The sequence below is a fragment of the Macrotis lagotis genome, chromosome 1 (assembly GCF_037893015.1).
Source record: "Macrotis lagotis isolate mMagLag1 chromosome 1, bilby.v1.9.chrom.fasta, whole genome shotgun sequence".
NCBI classification, from domain to species: domain Eukaryota; kingdom Metazoa; phylum Chordata; class Mammalia; order Peramelemorphia; family Peramelidae; genus Macrotis; species Macrotis lagotis.
In genome coordinates, this window is record NC_133658.1 from 675729907 (window position 1) to 675751034 (window position 21128).

The 21128-nt window shown below is 31.4% G+C and overlaps 1 pseudogene; it reads left to right on the top strand.

The window, feature by feature from the left end:
• LOC141506177 (large ribosomal subunit protein uL1 pseudogene) overlaps positions 1-21128 on the top strand; it is an 83393-nt pseudogene that overhangs the window by 22675 nt on the left and 39590 nt on the right.

Consider the following 21128-nt stretch of genomic DNA (forward strand, 5'->3'; position numbering starts at 1 on the left):
ATCTCCAATATTGCCTTTCTGCCTTTTAGATCTGTTCATTCTCTCAATACTGATCTATGCATATTATAGAAACAAATGTAAAAACTATATCAGATTGCTTTTTGTTGCACAGGAGGGAGTGGTAAGGAAGGGAAGGGGGAAAACTGTAAAATTCAAAACCTTGCAAAATAATTGATAGAAACTACCATAGTATATAATTGGAAAACAAATAATTATTTATATAATTTTTAAAAAGAGAGACTGAGAATAAAAACAATAAAAATAAGATCAAAATTCACAAATAATTAGGACTTTGTCCGATTTATAACTCTATAATTCATTACCTAATTGATAAATGTTCAAAGGATATAAACAGGAAGTTTTCTGATGAAGAAATCCAAATATTAAATGTCAGATAAAAATGTTCTAAATCATTGCCATTTAGAGAAATGCAGATTAAAACAACCTAAAGTTTTCATTTAATACGAGATTAACTAAAATAAAAGAAAGTAGAAAGTGACAAATTTTGTACGCAGAAAATTTTATACACTAATGCCTTTTTTGTCAAATTATAAAATGATCCAACCATTTTGGAGAGCAAACTGGAATTATATCCAAAGAGTTCTTAAACTACATCTACCCTTTGGGCATAATAAAAAGAATATTGTATACAGTAATAGCAATATTGTTTTAAGAAAAACTTTGAGTTAATAAGCTATTTTATCTATTTAAATATTTTATTTAATAAATAAATGAACTATAAAGGACATATGAAGAAAGATCGTATCTGCACCCAGAGGAAAAAAATAATAAATAGAAGTACTTATAAAACAATTTAACTTTTATACATATGTGTATGTTTATTATATTCTATATGTACGTTTGCAGATGTAAATATGTGTGTATACTCACATGCAACTATTTGTGTCTAGTGGTAGCCACCTCTGGAATGGGGGTAGAGGAAAAATTTTATTTTTAAAATTACACAAATTTTGTTGTATATTTGAAAGTAATAGCATGTTGTGCATAGAAAATTTGCAGTGTCTTTTAAATCTTCTTTTTATTGTACTGTACTATGGAAATTTTTGTTTTATTCCATAAATTAAAAATAAAAGAAGAAAAAAATCATATTAACACAAATAATTGTAATAATAGCTAACATTTTTATAGTGTCTATTATGTGTCAAGCATTGTATTAAATACATTATAAATATTATCTCATGTTATCCTAAAAAGAACCCTAGGAATTAGGTGCTATTATAACTTCTATTTTATATATGAGGGAGCTGAGAAGGAACAAGAATAAGTTTTATAATTTTATTTCATCCTTTATTGTCTCTACTGTCATCTCAGTATTTATGTCTTGTATTATCTTCCATGTTGCACATGATCCCCCATAGCACCTGTTTGACTCTACTGTCAATTCTCCGATCTTGAGCACAATGGACTTCTCTCTCTCTCTCTCTCTCTCTCTCTCTCTCTCTCTCTCTCTCTCTCTCTCTCTTCTCTTTAGGTGATTTATCTTCTGTCTGTTCATAGGATATCCCCCCCCATGAATTCAAAAAAGAATCACCATTGCACATCAAAGAACAAAATAAAAAAGTTTAAAAGAGAGATGACAGAGAATAAAGATAATTCTTAAAATGAAATATATCAATCATATTCTTTTTCCTCAGTATAACAAAGAAATTATCTTCACTATAGCTCTATTTTAGTTGGAACACTAATGATATTATATTTACCCCAGTCATTAGTAGTATTCAGAGACATCCTCCCCTAGACATAATAAAGAGATTTTGCACAGTTATAATAAGTTTGATTTGAAACAATAGTTAAGATAAGTCAGTTTAATGAGTTTTGTTACTCAAAAAAAAACATTTATTTTGGAAAAAAACTTTACAATTCGGTAAAGTATGATTTCATTTTTTTTAAATATATATATTTTAAAAAGGGATTTTTTTCTGTATTTCAAGTTTATGTTATGCTTACCATTTTGCACACAGAAGTAGGTACTGGAAGATTAGGAGGTAAAATATCAAACTGAACAAAAAATTCATATTTATAATTTGGAGTATATTTCTGTCACAAAGTTCTGAGGACAAAATCTATCATAAAAGTTGATAGATATTTTTATTTAGTGAAAATAAACAGACAGACTAGCAGATAAGATTTGGTCTTTGATTCAGAAATAACTTGGTTCATACTCTATTTCTAACACATACAAAATGATTGAACCTTGGAAAATTATTTAATCTTTTGGACCCTCAGTCTGCTTTCAAAGAATTTCACTTGAAAAACAAGTTTCAAACAAAACCATTAAAAGGAATTTCTTCACCAGGAATTCCCTCTTTTAAAAAAAATTTAAGATCCATCCCAAAGAAAAAATTGAACAATTGAAGTTTCCACTTGTATATTATATAGGATTATCCTAGACCTGTTACTGAACTTGGGAATCATATTATTCAGTCCTTTTATTTTACAGTTGATGAAACTCAGCCAAAGAGGTGCATATATATGGTTCAAAATTTTAGAATTAAATGATTTGAATAAAAACTTTCATAAACACTATCTCCCAGATAATAATGCCTTTCCCCTTAAATACTTAATATTTACTACATCTATATAAATATATATGTGAAAGTAAAGTTGCTAAAGCAGTAGATACAATTTTAATTTATGTTTATATCCTCAGTTCTTAATACAGAGTCTGTTATATGAAAGGTGCTTAATAGATGCTTGTTGATATTGATAGATATTAAATGTAAAGAAGTTGTTGAAGAAATACAAGTTATTTGAATAATATGAATTGAGTTCTCTACTATTAAAGGAACTGCTGGGGGGCAGTGAGGTGGTGCAGTGAATAGATTACCTACTCTGGTGTCAAGAGGACCTGAGTTCAAATTTGGCCTCAGACACTTAATAATTTCCTATCTGTGTGACCTTGGGCAAATCACTTAAACCCATTACCTTAAATGAATAAAATAAAAGAAATAAAAGAATTACAAGTTATAATTGTTAATCTATAGTCAGAAACATTATCAAGATTATTCAGGATGAAAGAAATATGGCACAATTGAACAAAGGCAAATGGTGTAGATTTTTTTTTTAAAAAGAGATCAAGAGAGATTAGAAAGAGTGTGCTCAAGGAAGACAATTGCCTTTTGGTTTTTTTAGAAATATTTTATTTACTTTGAGTTTTACAATTTTCCCCCTAATCTTGCTTCCCTTCCTCCACACCCACAGAAGGCAGTCTGTTAGTCTTTCCATTGTTTCATGGTATACATTGATCTAAGTTGAATGCTATGATAGAGAAATCATATCCTTAAGGAAGAAAAATAAAGTGTAAGAGATAGCAGAATTACATAATAAGATAACAGGTTTGTTCCTAAGTTAAAGGTAAAGGTAATAGTCTTTTGACTTTGTTTAAACTCCACAGTTTCCATCCTTGATAATGACCAATGAAACAACATACCAAAACCTATGGGATACACTCAAGGCTTCTGTCAGGGGATATATTATTTCTTTAAATATTTACACAAATAAATTAGACAAAGAAGAACTCAATGAATTAAATATGCAACTAAAATTAGAGAAAGAACAAATTAAAAACTCCTAATTAAATACTAAATTAGAAATTCTAAAAATTAAACAAGGAATTAATGAAATCGAAAGCAAGAGAACTTCTGAACTAATAAATAAAACCAAGAGCTGGTTTATGAAAAAAAAACAATACAATTGATAAACCTCTAGTCAATGTGATCAAAAAAAAAGAAAACTAAATGGCTAATATCATAAATGAAAAAGGTGAACTCACTACCAATGAGGAGGAAATTAAAGTAATAATTTGGAATTATTATGCTAATCTCTACCAGCAATGTCTCTGCTCCCCAGTTGCCCCACGCCCCTGAAGCAAATCAGGCAAGTTCTGTTCTCAGGCTCTCACCCTGTCCTGTGCTCCCAGCAGAGTCCACCCTTTGTGCCCAGGCTCACCCATGATCCCAGATGACAAACTTTGCGGTAGATGTTCTTCTCCTAGCTTCTTTTTCTGGGTTTTGCCTATCATATTTCTGTTAAGAGGTTTGTTTCATATCATTAATGACGGAAGATCAGGAGACTTTCTCTCTGCCATCTTGGCTGGAAGTTAGTAAGTACCTTTTTTGTGAGGACTTTTGAACCCCTTTCAGAACTGCTTTAAACCTTTGATGTCTACCTGAGCTACCTAATTCTCACCTGTGGCTCCAAGAAACTGAAGTATGCATAGAGGTCACTCTTCAGTAAACCCTTTGGGAAAATGGACTAAACCATGTTGAGGGTAACTGAGGGAAGTCTCAAACTCAACACTGAGTTGTGTGGAGGTGCCTATGCCAAACATATCAAATGTCCCACTGTTGGAATGATAGATGAGAACTATTTGTTCCAAGGACAATAAAGGCATTATGGAGAACTTAGAGCTTGATTAGACATTGAAGATGCCAAGGGCATTTGCTGCATCTAGTATCTTTACTCTGTCTTGCCAATGATCCGTGATGACTTTGAAAGAGAAAGTGAGGCTATCGACTTTGGGCAACTCTGTCTTTCTTAAATACAATTTATACAGGAATCAAAAAAACATCAATCATACAATTTTATCATCCCTATTTCAAAGTTCTATAGTAATACGTAAGTAATTAAACAATAGATGCAGATCTGTAGTGACTACAGATCAACAACCTTTAACTCAGGCAGCACAGGCCATAGGGTTGGTTGCCTCCTCACTAGAAGCAGCTGTGGGATTCAGCTGCCTGCTCAGTGTTTGGGCAGCCTTTTAAGGATTCTCTCCTCCTGGTGTGAGGAAAGGGTCTAGTATGCTTATAGAACCCTGGTCTGATTGCCACAGTAGGTGAGGATCCCTATCAGTATTGTATCACAATTTCATGATGGCATGCTTGACCAGTTTCTGGATAGTGAAAGATGCACTCATGATTTCCCAGTCATCATTGGAGTGAAACAAGACTGTGTCCATACTCCTATGTTTTTTAGCATGATGTTTTCAGTCATGTTATCAACTCCCTTTGAGGATGCACATGATATTAAGATCAGCTACCCTACTTCCAGTAAATTATTCAAACTGAAAAGGTTCCAAGTCAAGATGAAACTGGAAAGTGATGGTTCATGGGTTTCTTTTTGCAAATTATTGTGTCCTTAATGCAGTCTCTGAAGCTGAGATGCAAGGAAACATGAATTGATTCTCTGCTGCTTGTTCTAATTGTAGCTGAACAATAATCAACAAGAAATCATAAGTGCTCCATCAGTCATCATCTCATCATCCATATGTGGAACCATCAATTATGGCAATTGGAGAAGTTTTGAATCCTGAGGATAAGTTCAATTACTGTGGCAGTGTACTTTCCAGAGAGGTACACATTGATAAAGATATTGACACACCATTGCCAGACCTAGCTCAATATTTGCAAGACTCCAAAAGAAAGTATGATGGAGAAAAAGTATTAGACTGACTACCAAACTGAAGGTCTGTGGAGTCATTGTGCTCACTTCATTGCTGTTTGTTTGTATAAGCTGAACAATCTAACAGAATCTTGAACAGAAACTGAATCACTTCTATTTAAGTTTTCTTAGGAAGATTCTGATTATCAGTTGGCAGGAGAAGATGCAGACACAGGTCCTTTCTCCAACTCAGCTGCTAAGCCTTCAAACATTGCTATAGAGCTCACAACTACAATGAAATGGTCACATTATTCAAATGCCAAAAAGACTATTTTATAGAGAATTCATGCAGGGGAAGTGCTCACAGAGGGGTCAGAAGAAGTAGTACAGGGACACCATGAAGGTCTACCTTAATAAGTTTGGAATTGGTTGTGCAACATGGGAGACACTGGCACAGGATTGCCTAGCTTGGTAAGCCCTCATCAGAAATGATGTTATACTCTATGAGCAAGACAGAATTTAAGTAACTCAAAGGAAATGTGAGATAGCCAAGTTTAGAATAACTACTCCATGTGTTCATATGGCCTATTTGGGACTGGCCCATGAAAGAGTATCCCATGCTTGTGTTGATTTGATCAGCCCTAGTTGGATACACTGTAACTTGTCTCTAATATAATGGCATCATTTTGGACTTCTTCAATAACAAAGACAAGAAAAAAACTGGGCAACATAAAGTACTTTCCAAGATAAACACAGAAACTATAATAACAGAGTTACAAACCACACCCAAATAAAGTCAATTCTAAATTATTGGGAAAATATCAATTATTTAAAGGCCAAGTTAATATAATAAAAATGACAATTTTACCTAAATTAAATTCTTTATTCAGTGCAATATTAATCAGACTACCAAAAATCTTATAGTGAAAATAATAATAAAATTCATCTGGAACAAAAAGGTCAAGAATATAAGTTAATGAAAATAATAAAGTCATAACATAAAATAACAGTCATCAAAACTGTCTGGTATTGTCTTAGAAATAGAATGCAGGATCGATGGAATAGATTAGGTATAAAGGAAGCAGTAGCAAATTATTTTAGTAATCTGCTATTTGAAAAAGACAAGACATTAGTTTCTGGGATAAGAACTAACTATTTGACAAAAACTGCTAGAAAGGTGGAAAATTGTATAACAGAAACTAAGCACAGAGCAACATCTCAAACCCAATGCCCAGAAAAGATCAAAATGGGTACTGGATTTAGACATTGAGTGATACCATAAACCAGTTAGGAAATGAAGGAATAGATTAACTGTCAGATATATGGAGAGGGGAGGAGTTTATGACCAAAATGAGATAAATAACATTATAAATTGTTAAATGGATCATTTTGATTTTGTTAAATTTAAAAATTTGGAGAAATAAATCCATTGCAATTAAGATTAAAAAGACTGCAGAAAGTTGTAAAACAATTTTCATAGTTAGTATTTCTGATAAAGGACTTTTTCCTAAAATAGATAACAGAGTGAAATTTATAAGAATACAAATTATTCTCCAATTTATAGTCAAATGATATGAACAGGCAGTTTTCAGATGAAAAAATTAAAGATATATACATATACATATATATAGTCATATGAAAAATGCCCTGAATTATTATTGATAAAAAAATTAAAACAACTCTGATGTATGAATTTATACATCTCAGATTAGCTAATTTGACAAAAAAAAAAGGAAAATGATTAATATTGGAGGGAATGTGAGAAAATCAGGACACTAATGCATTGCTGGTGGAATTGCAAACTGATCCAACCATTCTGGAGAGCAATTTGGCATTATGCCCAAAGGGTTATAAAAAATTGATCCAAAAATACCACTACTAGGTCTATATCCCAAAGAGATCACATGGATAAATATATTTATGGCAGATCTTTTTGTAGTGGCAAGGAATTTGAAATTGAAGGATATACCTTGAACAAAAGGGGAGAGGAAAAGAATGGATAAAATTATCTCCTATAAAAGAGATGCATGAGAAAGTTCTTTTTATAATGAAGTGAAACTGGCAGAGGGAACCTTCATTACAAGCTCAACCTCATCTACACTGGATCCAAGTGGAAGAATATATACACACCCTTATTTTTATAAAAATCTATCTTATCCAATGTGGAATTAATGAAATTGACAGTAGTAAATGACCATAGAAATTTAGTGTTTGATAAATGCACAGTGCCAAGTATTGAAGGTCAGAACCCAACATCTAACAAAAATTACCAGAGGGAAAATACGGAAAGCAGTTTGGCAGAAACTAGGCACAGACTGATATCTCATGTCAGCTACAAAGATAAGCTCAAAATGGATTAAATTATTTATACACTAAGATTGTTATAAAAAATTAGAATAGCATAGAAAAATGTAACTGGCATATCTATGAAGAATGGAATATTTTATGACCAAAGAAGAGATAGGAATGTAATATGATATGAATTTTACATGTAAAATCATTCAAAATATATTTTCATATTACAAAATATACATGCAAAAACAAAATAATAATAAAGGTTGAAGAAGTATGCTTTAAACCATTCTCAGATTGCATTAGTCCTTTCTAGAGGTGGATAACATTAAAAATTATAGGTTCTTTGAACTATCTGGGATCCTTTTTATTATCAGAGTAGGTAGATCTTTCAGTTGATAATACCTACAATTTCGCTGTTGCTGTGTACAATGTTCTTCTGGTTCTGCTCATTTCACTTGGCATCAGTTCATGTTTTTCCAGATTTTTAAGAGAGAATTCCACTAATTATTTCTATAGTTCATTAATATTCCATTACAGTATCATACCACAACTCATTTAGTCATTCTCTAATTGATGGCTATCCCCTCAATTGCCAATTCTTTGCCACCAGAAAGAGATTGTCCTACAAGTAAGTATTTTAATCATTTTGGGGTTTTAAAATCTCTTTGAAATAGAGAACTATTAATGGTATTGCTGGCTCAAAGGGTATGCACAGTTTTATATACTTTTGTGCATAGTTTCAGATTATTCTCCAGAATAGTTGGAGATGTTTACAATTCAACCACCAGTGCATTAATGTGCATTTTCCCATATCCCATCCAACATTTTCATTTTTCTTTTCAGTCAATTATATTACCCAATCTGACAGGTGTTATGTATTATCTCAGGTTTCAATTTGGATTTCTCAATTTAAGCATGATTTAAAACATTTTTTCAATACACTATTAAAAGCTCTGATTTCTTCTCCTGAAAACTACCTGTTCATATCCACTAACCACTTGTCTATTAGAAAATAGTTTTTGTTTTAATAATTTTGGCTTAATTCCCTCAATAATTGAGAAATTAAAGCCTTTCTAGATAAACTTGCTGTAAATTCTGTCTCTAATCAATCTCCTGTTTTCCTTCTAATTTTGTTTACATTAGTTTTGTCTGAGCAAAACCTTTTTAATTTATGTAATAAAATTATCTGTTTTGATTGATATATTCCTTCCTATTTCTTCTGGTCATAAGCTATTCCATTCTTCATAGATATGCCAGTTACATTTTTCTATGGTATTGTAATTTTTTATATCAACCTTTATGTGTAAATAACTTTATTAAATTTGTGCTTATCTTTGAATCTGACATGAGATATAATAACCCTTTGCCTAGTTTCTGCCAAACTGCAATCCATATTTTCCCTGGTAATTTTTGTCAAATATTCCTTTCTTACCTTCAAAACTTGGATCTGTGGGTTTATCAAACACTAAATTGCTATGGTCATTTACTATGAGTTATTTAATCTATTCCATTAGCAGATAAGATAGATTTTTATACAAATTAGGGTGTGTATGAATTCTTCCTTTTGGAACCAATTTAAGTGATTTTGAGCTTGAAGATCTACCAAATGAAACTGAGGAATGGTCAGAAATTTAGGGTGAGAACAAGAATAGAACAGTGATCCAAAAATATATAGAGAAGAGAGAATCTATAGGAGATGAGGGTGCCAACAGTGTCAAAGGAAACAGACAAGACAGAAAGTATGAGAAACAAGAAAAGACCATTCAATTAAGAAATCATTAGGGAGAGCAATTTCAGTTGAATGATAAAGTCAGTAGCCAGAATGCAAATAGGTTCGGTGAGATTCAAAGGAGTGGAAATGAAAGGAAAGCATCAATTATATCTAATTAGGATTATTCTATCCCATGGTGAATTTTTAATCAGGAAATGTATTTCACTGAAATGTCAGCAGGTCAGATTTCACTAATTTAGAATCTGATAGAACTGTAGTACAGGATATATTGGCTCGTAGTTTTGTTTTCTGCTATGTTTGGGAAAAGAGGAGAAATTTGAATAAGCAAATTGATGGTATTAGTAAAACCTTGTGGGGGTAAATTTAAGTACTAATGAAAGCTAGATCTTCATACTCCTTTAGAAAAACAACCTTCTTCCAATTACTTTTAATTCTTCTTTATCATTGAATCAGATCACGAAAAATGAATTCTTCAAAATATTAGTAGACTAGATACCATTATTATCCATAGTCATAAAATACAATTATATGTTAATATATGCTATTTCATCAAGGTTTATAAAAATTTAATGTAGGTTATTCCATTTACTTCAAATTAATGATCTCATATAGAAAAATACTTGAAATCATCATAGCTCAATCAAATATCTTCTTTAAAAAGACTAAATTTATTTTCTACCATAAGTTTAACAAGAATAAATTGACCACACAGAAATGTATACTTTCTCTTCCATGAAGAAATCACAGACCATTTTAGTCTGGCACAAATATTCCACAGTTCTAAATTAGGCCCTCAGGTTATGACATCTGTTTCTTATACTACCACAACAAAATCATCAAAGACTGACTGTTTTGGCATGACTTTGACATCATTATTTATGTGCCTTTTTTATATGCCTTATTTTTGGAGTTTGAAATTAGCCATCATTCTGAATTATCTTTATCCATAATTTAGCAATTGACACTGTTTTTATGAAGATATAATTGAAAGGATATAGTATCAAAAGTCAGACAACACATTTTCTATTTTTTGATGTTCTTCAATTAGTATTCTTTTTTGGAGGCAGCTAGATGGCACAGTGAATAAAGCGCCAGCCCTAGAGTCAGGAAGACCTGAGTTCTAATTCGAGCTCAAACACTTAATAATTACCTAGCTGTGTGACCTTGGGCAAGCAAGTCACTTAATCCCATTTCCTTGCCAAAAAAAGCATTCTTTTTACTCTGAATTTTTATTATTTACTTAAATGCTAGAAAATCACATATTCAATTCTAGAAGAAATATTTAGAAAAGTATATATGAAACATTGTACTCTGTGTGTTAAGAAATATAAGAAATTCTTTGTTTCCTTCTCTTTCACATAATTTCTTTCATATGTGTAAAATAATGAATATAATTAGGTGAATTATGCCATTAGAACTTTATCAGATCTCCTGCCACTTATATTCCCAATTTTTAGTATTTTATTTCTTTTCAGTAATGAATGAAAAAGGAAAGATAAATGGGTTACTTACAGGACAAAATAAAAGATGACTGAAGAAAATGAACCCAAATGAAACTTATTATCCACCTTCAAAGAGAAGAAAATCAGGAAAATAAAAAGAGAATAGTTTTATATCCTTGAAGAAAGGATGAGGAACAATTCAATGTAATAAAAGTTATATGTCTGAATGTAATTTCATTGAAGGAAATCTACAGAGATATACGACCCACTAGAAATTATCACCCCCAACTATATTTCCAGTGACCATGATTAATAGATTTCTATTACTTGTTGCCAGTTAAATAGATAAATGGATAAGTGAGTAGATAAATGGATAGATAGATAGACAGACAGAACATAGATAGATAGATAGACAGAGGCAGACAGATAGGCAGGCAGGCAAAAAGACAGACAGATAGCCATTAAATAACTATTTACTATTGCTAAACCATTCTAACCGCTTGGTATGCTACCACATGCAGATAAGATAAGCATTGCTCTTGAGGTTCTATCTTTCAGCGAACTTGAATTTTTAAAGCAAAGATGGATATAGAAAGGATAGAAAACAAGGCAACCATGAAGGAAGAGGAGGAAAAGAAGCCCTGAGAGTGATTCCAGGTATTTTTGAGGTGAAGAATGTTCGGGATTCCTTCCTGAAATAGTTACCCTAGAGTGGAAGAGAGTAAGAGGAGAGGAGGGTCTCAAGGTGAAGAGTTCTCCAGAGTGAGTGAGTAGGAAGAGAAAAGAGTAAGGTCAGGGATGAAGTACTATAATAAAAAGAAGTGTAACAAAGGCAAAAATAATATTTCACATGAATTCAATCAGAAATATGACTATAAAGAGGTGTCAAATGACATGCAGACTCAGTTGAGTTTATAATAGTAATGCAGGACCAGGTTCATGTAACAAAAATACACATAAAGTTCTTGCTAAATCAATTCATACTTTTTTTGATTAATAGAGATTATGCAAGCATATGGTAGAAATTATGCAAAATATCAATACAACTGGCAAAAGTGTGGTACTAAATAAATAATAAATAAAAATAAAGTGATGTCCAGAATTATACATGATAAATTATCTACCCTTTATAAACTAACATATCACAGAACAGTACAAGAATTATAGTGCACAGTGTATGCTTGAAAATTCAACAAATTGCCATATTACATGGTCAATTTTTGTGTAAGTGCCATGGATTGTAGAAAAATAAATATATTCCTTTCTATCCCCACTCAGGTTCCTCCAAAGGTCTATCATGTCTATGTTTTCTAACAATCTATTTACCTCCTTAACTTCCTTCTTGTTTATTTTATTGTTAGATTTATCTAAGTCTGAGAGCAGGAGGTTGAGATCTCCCACCAGTAGAGTTTTAAAGTCTATGTCTTCCTGTAACTCCTTCAACTTCTCTTCTAAGAATTTGAATGCTTATATCATTTTGTGCATACATATTTAATATTGAAATTACTTTATTGCCTCTGGTGTCTTTTGGGAGGATATAATTTCCTTCCTTATCTCTTTTAAAGATATTTATTTTTTCAGCTGTTTTGCCTGAGATAAGGATTGCTACACATGTTTTTTTTTCACTTCAACTGAAGCAAAATATATTTTGTTCCAACCTTTTACCTTTCTTCTATATGTACCTCTCTGCATCAAATGAGTTTCTTGTAAGGAGCATATTGTAGGATTCTGGTTTTTCATTCACAATACTATTCACTTACCTTTTAAGGAAGAGTTTATCCCATTTACATACAAAGTTATAATTACATATAATTACAAAGTTACATTTAAAGTTATTGCCCTCCATGCTATCTTACCTCTGTTTGTATTTTCCCCTTTTATCACTTTATCCATACTCCCCAGTATTTTGTTTCTGAATACTACCACCTACAGTGTATTTGCCCTCCTATATCCAACCTCCATCCCCTTTATTTTCCTTTTTCCTTCATCTCTTTTTCCTTTCCTTCTTTCTGTTAGATCCCCTTTTCTTCTCCCTCCCTTTCCCCCCTTTTAATACTTGAAAGGTAAGATAAGTTTCTTAACTGAATGTATATATGTTAATGTCAAGCTAAAGTTCATCAGAGTAAGATTCAGGAGGTTCTCACCTACTCCATTCTTCCCCTTTATTGCAGTAAATCCTTTGTAACTTTTCATTACGTGAGATTTAACCCATTCAATCACCTCCACTGTCCCATCTTTTTACTATCCCTCTTTTTAAGGAGAAGTTGTTTTTCAGTTAAACAATCAGAATCATGGTTAAGTCATGATTATCCATAATTTTGGCTAAGTATGTTTTCTCTAATGGAGTTACAATTCTCAAGAGTTATGGGAGTCTTTCTTCCAGGTAGGAGTATAGTCAGTTTCATCTTATTGGATAGCAGTTTTTTTCTTTTACCTTTCTTTTAATATTTTCATGTGTCTCTTGCATCTCCTGTTTGAAGTGCACATTTTTTTATTATTCTCTGGTCTTTTCATCAGGAAAAGTTGGAAGTCTCCTATTTCATTAAATGTTCATCATTTCCTCTGGAAGAGAAGGCTCAGTTTTCCAGATAGTGAATTCTTGGCTGTATGCCAAGCTCCCTTGCTCTTTGGAATATCACATTCAAGGCCCTTTGATCCCTTAATGTTGAAGCAGCAGGTCCTGTGTAATGCTCAAAGTGACTCATTATTATGGAAATTGTTTCATTTTGGCAGCTTACAGGATTTTCTCTTTTATCTGATAGTTCTGTAATTTCACCACAATAATCATTGGTGTTTTCATTTGTGGGTCCCTCTCAGGAGGTGAATGATGTACTTTTTCAATAACTATTTTTTCCCTCTTGGTCCATAATGTCAGTGCTATTTTCCATCTTAAATCCTTAATATTAAGTCCAGGCTTTTTTTTTTTTTGATTCAACATTTTCAGGGAGTCCAATGATTCTTATGTTGTCTCTCATGGATCTATTCTCAAGATCAGTGGTTTTGCTGATGAGGTATTTTGAATTTTCTATTTTTTTATTTTTTTTTGGTTTGTTTAAAAAATCTTTGTTGTCTCTTAAAGCCATTAGCTTCCACAGACTCCATTCATTTTTTAATAGAAGAATTTTCTTCATTTACCTTTTGCAACTCATTTTCAAATTGGTCAATTCTATTTTTGAAGGAGTTTTTCATTTGATCAATTGAGGTTGTGAGAGGAATTATTTTCATTTTGCATTTTTCCAATTGCAGTTTCCAAGAATTACTTTTCTTGTTACAAGGTATTAATTTTCTCTCCCAAATTTTCCAATTGATTCAAACATCTTCCTGATTTCTTCAAGGAAGGCCTTTTGGGCTGAAGACCAAATCAAATTCTCCTCAGAGGTTCTAGATCTTTCTGAATTGGGTCGTTGCATTATAGGTAGCTTTCAATGATATGCCCTTTTTTGCTGGCATTTCTTTATTTTCCTAAGCTCTTGTGTTGGTGCGGGGGATGGTTCACAGAGATTCAATGGGTTTATTAACCACAGGTTGGGTGACCAGCAGAGTGTGCTGCTTACTTTCTCTGGACACCATGACTTGAGGAAATCTCCTAAGACCTGGAGGGGGTGGGAGAAACTGCTGTATACTATAATCTTTAACTATGTGGGTTGAGTCCTTGGGGAGCTAGTTAAACTCTATATTCAGCTGAGGGAGCCCTGCTGCTCACCCCTCAGGCTGGGAGGAGGTTGGCTGTTACTGTTTCTTCTGGGAAGAGGAATCAGATAGATTATGATAATAATTAAAGAACATACCAAAACTTGTGGGATACAGCCAAGGCAAGTTGCCAGGAGATATATTATATCTTTAAATGCTTACATGAATAAATTAGAGAAAGAGGAAATCAATAAACTAAACATGTAAATAAGAAAGTTAGAGAAAGAACAACTTAAAAATCTCAATTAAATTCCAAATTAGAAATTCTAAAAATTAATGGAGAAATGAATAAAATGGAATGCAAGAAAATTATTCAACTAATAAATAAAACCAAGATATGATTGTATGAAAAACCAATAAAATTGATAAACCTCTGGTTAATTTTATTAGAAAAGAGAAAGAAGAAAACTAAATTGCTAGTAGCATAAATGAAAGAGGTGAACTCACTACCAATGAAGAGAAAATTAACACAAAAATTTAGGAATTATTTTGATAAACTCTGTTCCAATAAATTTGATAATCGAAGTGAAATGAATGAATATTTACAAAAATTTAAGTTGCCCAGCTTAAATGAAGAGGAAATTAAATATCTAAATAATCCTATCTCAGAAAAAGAAATTCAACAAGACATTGTTGAACTCTTAAAGAAAAAAATCTCCAGGCAGGGCTAGATGGATTCACAAGTGAATTTTATCAAACATTTAATGAAAAATTGGCTAAAATTCCTTATAAACTCTTTGGGAAAATAAGTGAAGATGGAATTCTGCCTGACTCCTTCTATGATACCAATATGGTGCTTTCCCCAAACCAAGAAGAGTCAAAACAGAGAAATTACATGATTTTGACAAAGCTTTTGACAAAGTACAGCACCCATTCATACTGAAAATATGAAAGAGTGTAAGAATAAATGAATTGTTCCTTAGAATGATAAGCAGTATCTGTCTGAAACTATCAACAAGCATTATATGTAATCGGGATAGGCTAGAGGCATTCCCAATAAGATCACGGCAAAACAAGTATACCTACTATCACTACTACTATTCAATTATTGTATTAGAAATGTTAGCTTCAGGAATAAGAGAAGAAAAAGAAATTGAAGGAATTTGAATTGGAAAGGAAGAAACAAAACTCTCACTCTTTGAAGATTAAAAATCCCCCCAAATCATCTAAAAGGCTAGTAGATACCTCTGAAATCATCCAAACTTTCTTGAGAGCAATTTGGAATTATGCCCAAAGGGCAACAGCAATGTGAATACCTTTTGATCCAGGAATACCACTACTGTGTCTATACCCTGAATTGATTATGAAAAGGTAGAAACATCACTTGTACAAAAATATTCATAGCAGCTCTGTTTTGTGACAAAGAATTGGAAATTAAGTAAATGTCCTTCAATTGGGGAATGGTTTAACACACTGTGGTATATATCTATATGTATCTATATGGATATGTATGGATATAGATATAGATATATATATACATAGATCTATATCTCTCTCTCTCTAGATATATATACATATATATGTATATATATACATATATATGTGTGTGTGTGTGTGTGTGTGTGTGTGTGTGTGTGTGATGAAGCAATATTGTTGTAATAGAAACCAGGAAGTATGGAAATTCAGAGAAGCTTGTAAGGATTTTCATGAACTGATTCTCCATGAGATGAGCAGAACCAGAAAAACAATGTACACCATAACAGCAACATGGGATTGATTATTGACTTTAATGGACTTGCTGATTCTATCAGTGCAATTATCAGGTACAATTTTGGGGTATCTGCGATGGAGAATACCATCTGTATCCAGAGAAAGAATTGTGTAATTTGAAAAAAAGACTAAAGATTAATATAATTAACTTTTCTAAAAAGTTATATTATTAGGTATTTTTGTTATCTTTTATTCTGCATTTTTTCCCTTAAGTCTATGATTTCTCATCACATTCAACTTAGATCAGTGTATAGCATTGAAGCAATGTAAAGACTATTAGACTGTCTTCTGTGTGGGAGGGTGGAGGGAAGTGAGGGGAGGGAAATTGTAAAACTCAAAAAAATTGGAAATTAAATAAAAATACTAAATTTCATAAATACATACATCTAATAAAAAATAAAATTCAACAAACTGTACAAGAACAGGAGTCTTAAGATAGAAAAAACAGTGGTGATTGTCTAAATAAAGCATTGATCCACAAAGATTTAAGAATGATGGCTATAATAGATGTTGCCCTATAGAATGAAAAACTTTTAAAATATAGTCAGGTGTAGAGATGTAGGAATAGCATCCTGCTATTTTCAATCATATTTCATTCTTCATTACATTATCTGACCTGTTTTCAACAGAGACACTAGAGTGGTTTGCCATTACCTTCTCCAGTTTTTCTTCAAGTGAAGAAATTGAAGCAAACAAGATTAAATGACTTACCCAAAGTCAAACACTTAATGAGTGTCTGAGATCAAATTTGAGTACCTAAAGATGACTCTTCCTGACTACATGTCAAGTAGCCCATTCACTGTGCCATCTAGCTCCCATTTGAAATGGGATAAGATGCATACAATTACTGTATCCTATCTGTTCTGGATGAAATTCTTAAGATATCTATACAACATGAATTTACAGCCCCAAAAATTTACTTAAATTTTAAAGACAGATATTTATCAAATTGTTCTATTTTATCCACTGCTTTGCAGAGCACTAAATATTAAAAAGTAATAAACAAGATGTCCTAAAATAATTTTTGTATAACTACAAAGAAAAAAATGAGAATGAAATATTATTAGATCACTTCAATTTGTGTTCCTTCAAATGAAATACAGATTAAAAAAAGAACATGTCAATCCATAAGCATTTATATAGTGCCTGTTCTGTGCCACTGACACTGCTAGAAATTGAGACCATAAACACAAGGAAAGAATATCTATTTTCAAGAAGTTGGGAGTTTAATACTGGGGATAAGAAGTGCATATAGAAATATATAGATTCTGATAAGAGATTAGCTTATGATATTCACAATCCCAAAAGTGCATCCTGGTACCTTCAGCAGGAAAATAAATCCTTGAAACAGCGCTACAGACTCATCTTTGAGTGTCAGAGTCAGAACAAAGCTCCTCAGAATTTATTTGGGCTATAAGACAATCTATAATAAGGGTACATTTTTGTCTTTTATATCACATTATTGAATCCTATTTAGCTTACAGTGAACTAAACACAACATATCTCTTTTAAAGACTATATCTTATATTTTGTCTTTCCTACATTATCTGAAGTTGATTTTTTGAATCCATTAATAAACTTTATATTAACTCCTATTAAATTTATTTTTAAAGGTATGCATCCACCCTCTATAATTGGCATCTTCGAACTAAATATGATTGTTTTGAATCTTAAGTATACTTTTGCATTTATATGGAGAAATATATAAGCTGAAGTGTATTTATGTAATAACAGTAAATGCTACTTACAAGTAATTTTTCCTGGTTGTCTTTATAATCTGTACATAAGAATACATTATTAATGATAACTATGAAGGTAACCAATGTATAAAAAGTATTAGTCATTTTAAACTGTAATATTTGGAAAATTATTTATTTGACTTTAATATGTTCAAAGGAGGAAATAAAGACACAAAGAAAGAAGATATGTGAGTTATCTAGCCTAAAACTAATATCTCTAAAATATTACAAAAATCACATGAAATATAAAACTTTTTTAACAAAAAATAGAAAATTCATTTATAACATAGAAACTACATTCTGCTGCCGAATAGCCTTATAGAATAGAAACTACATTAGTAAAAATGAAGTATTTTTCTCAGTTATACAGATTCATCACAAATAACATAGCAAAATTTAAATAGATTTAGTTCTATTGGGAAAGGTCACTTTTTATGGTAATTTCACACACTAGGATAAAAAGGTATAAAACTCTATTCCAATGATCCATTTAAAAAGAGGAATGTTTATAGGTTTTGTTGGAAAGTTCCTCAAAATTTTATCATATTTTAAATGAATAAATGGGCAATATAAATGTTTTATGAAAATTCAACTTATTTGTGTTTAAAATAATCATCTTAAATATGTAGCTAGACAGTAATCTGAATATTCTTTTGTATTAGGTATATATTCCTAGATGTGGCATTCCTTTAGACAAGTAATATAATCAATTTTCTCAGATTAATATAATGATGACTGCAATTATAGTAGATGTAGCAATAACAGTAATAGTCATAATTTAATGATTCTGAAGAGGTGATTAAAATAATATAAATATCATATATATGTATATATATATATATATACATATATATAACCCCTCATCTTCAATCATCTAAGGAAGTTATACTGAGGATGCTTACATTGTACCTAGAAGATGAGTGTTTAATTTAATATTTTTTATTCAGTGACCAAATTTTAAACAATTATTTATTGAATCTGATTACAAAAACAATTGCTTTATCCATCTGAGTATGATTGATATAACATTTAATGTCAAGTAATAATATCAAAATTGTAAGTTGTCACCCAACCATTTTTACCTGAAAATCATAAAAGAAGCAGAGAAAGAAATGTTGGTCTTAGATGAAATGATCTCTCAAAATTCAACTTCTCATTCAAATCATAGGCAATGGGAAATTTAAAAAGTGAAATACCACTTGTGGCACTAAAAAGCAAAGAGTTCTAATAAACTCAGATATATGGTGGCTGTGAAAACGTGTAAAGAACTCTAATATGCTCATGAATTTGAATTAGAGAATACCACTATTCAGATTAACACTTTCTCTGTATAATGCAATTGTTTCTAAGAGTTAAAGAAATAAAATTCGCAGCTGACATTATTTAAAACATCAATGATCTGCTTATTATACCCAACAGCAAATTAATGAAGATATTGAGAATTATGGTAACATTATTAAAGCTACATCAACATATTAGACAGCCAATATCCAACCTTCTGCAAATGCCCATAAGTATGACTCTCTCGGAAAGACACAGAAAGGGTACATGTGAAATGAACTCAAAACAGCATGTCCTTCTGATACATAATTAAAGATGCACAACAACATTAGAAACATAATTCAGCAATTATCCTTTGTCAATAATATTCTAAGAACCAAGTCACAGAACAACATGTTGTCCACCAGTATTGGACAATTAAAAGAAAAAGTCCTTCATTCTTAATCCTAGATTATAAAAATAAGAGGAAAAAATTCAAGGGCTACTGAAATCTGAAGGAAAGGAAGTTGAAAATCATGTATTCAATAAAAATTTTCTTGGCACAGACTATAAACTTGTGCTACATAAAAGTGAATATGAAAACCAGTGTTAATATTTCAAATTATTTTGAAAATGAGATGGAAATACACAGGGTGAAATATTTTTGTTTTGTGTTGAACAAGTAAAATGCAACAAGAAGATCATTTATGGCAAAATAGAGAAATTCCAAAAAAGTTTGTAAATTGTATAACAAATATGAATTGGATATATTTTCTCCATTACATTTTGCAGAAAGTGTAAAAAAAAAAAACTTCAATACCTGAAGACAAAATTATATGTAGCACTTGCAGTCAATGCAAGAACCTTTGAGGAAAAATAAAACTATCAAAATGTACCCCACTAAGAATATATATCCAACATGATCATGGAAGGAGCAGTTTGTGAAAACTATTGAAGATCAATGGAAAGGCATTGAGAGAAAACATCTATATGCAGATTTTGCATGTATTAGCCAACTTAAATGCCATGTCCAGTTAAAGGCAAAAAAAATGAGAGGAAAAGAAAAGCATATCTGAAATTCTAGGTTCTCTCTTTAATCAACAATTGAAAGAAAAAATCATAGCATGAAAGACATAAAAGAAATTGAAGTATAAAGAAAATCAATTCAACATTAATCAATATCTTCATTAAAGTGTTTTATAAGGTTTAAAAATTAAAGGAAATCTCCAATGAAGGCAAATACTGAAAAGCTTTGGTCATTTATAAAATCCAAAATAACAAAAACCCAAGATAAAATGAGAAAGAGAATATTTGACTTAAATGAAAGAAAAAGTTATGTCAAGGCTGAAAACTAATACTACTTTCTCTGTAATTTTTAATTTTTTTTCATTTATTTAAGGCAATGGGGTTAAGTGACTTGTCCAAAGTCACAAAGCTAGGCAATTATTAAGTGTCTGAGGTCAGATTTGAACTCAGACTCCAGGGCCAATATTCTATCCACAGCGTCTGCCCCCTTTGTATGTAAATTTTGAAAATAAAAGAAGCACATAAGCTACATGATTATCAGCTTATGTAGAGAAAGTTTTACTAACAAATTACTTAGCTAGTTTCTTCTGAGACAAAAGTTAAAGTATCTTTTTTTAGAAAGATTTTATATAATTTGAGTTTTACAATTTCCCCCATTCTTGCTTACCTCCCCCACCCCCCATGGAAGGCATTCTGTTAGTCTTTACATTGTTTAAATGGTATACACTGATCTCAGTTTACTGTGATAAGTGAGAAATCATATCTTTAAGAAAGACAACTAAAGAATAAGAGATAGAAAAATTACATAAGATAACTTTTTTTTCCCAAAGA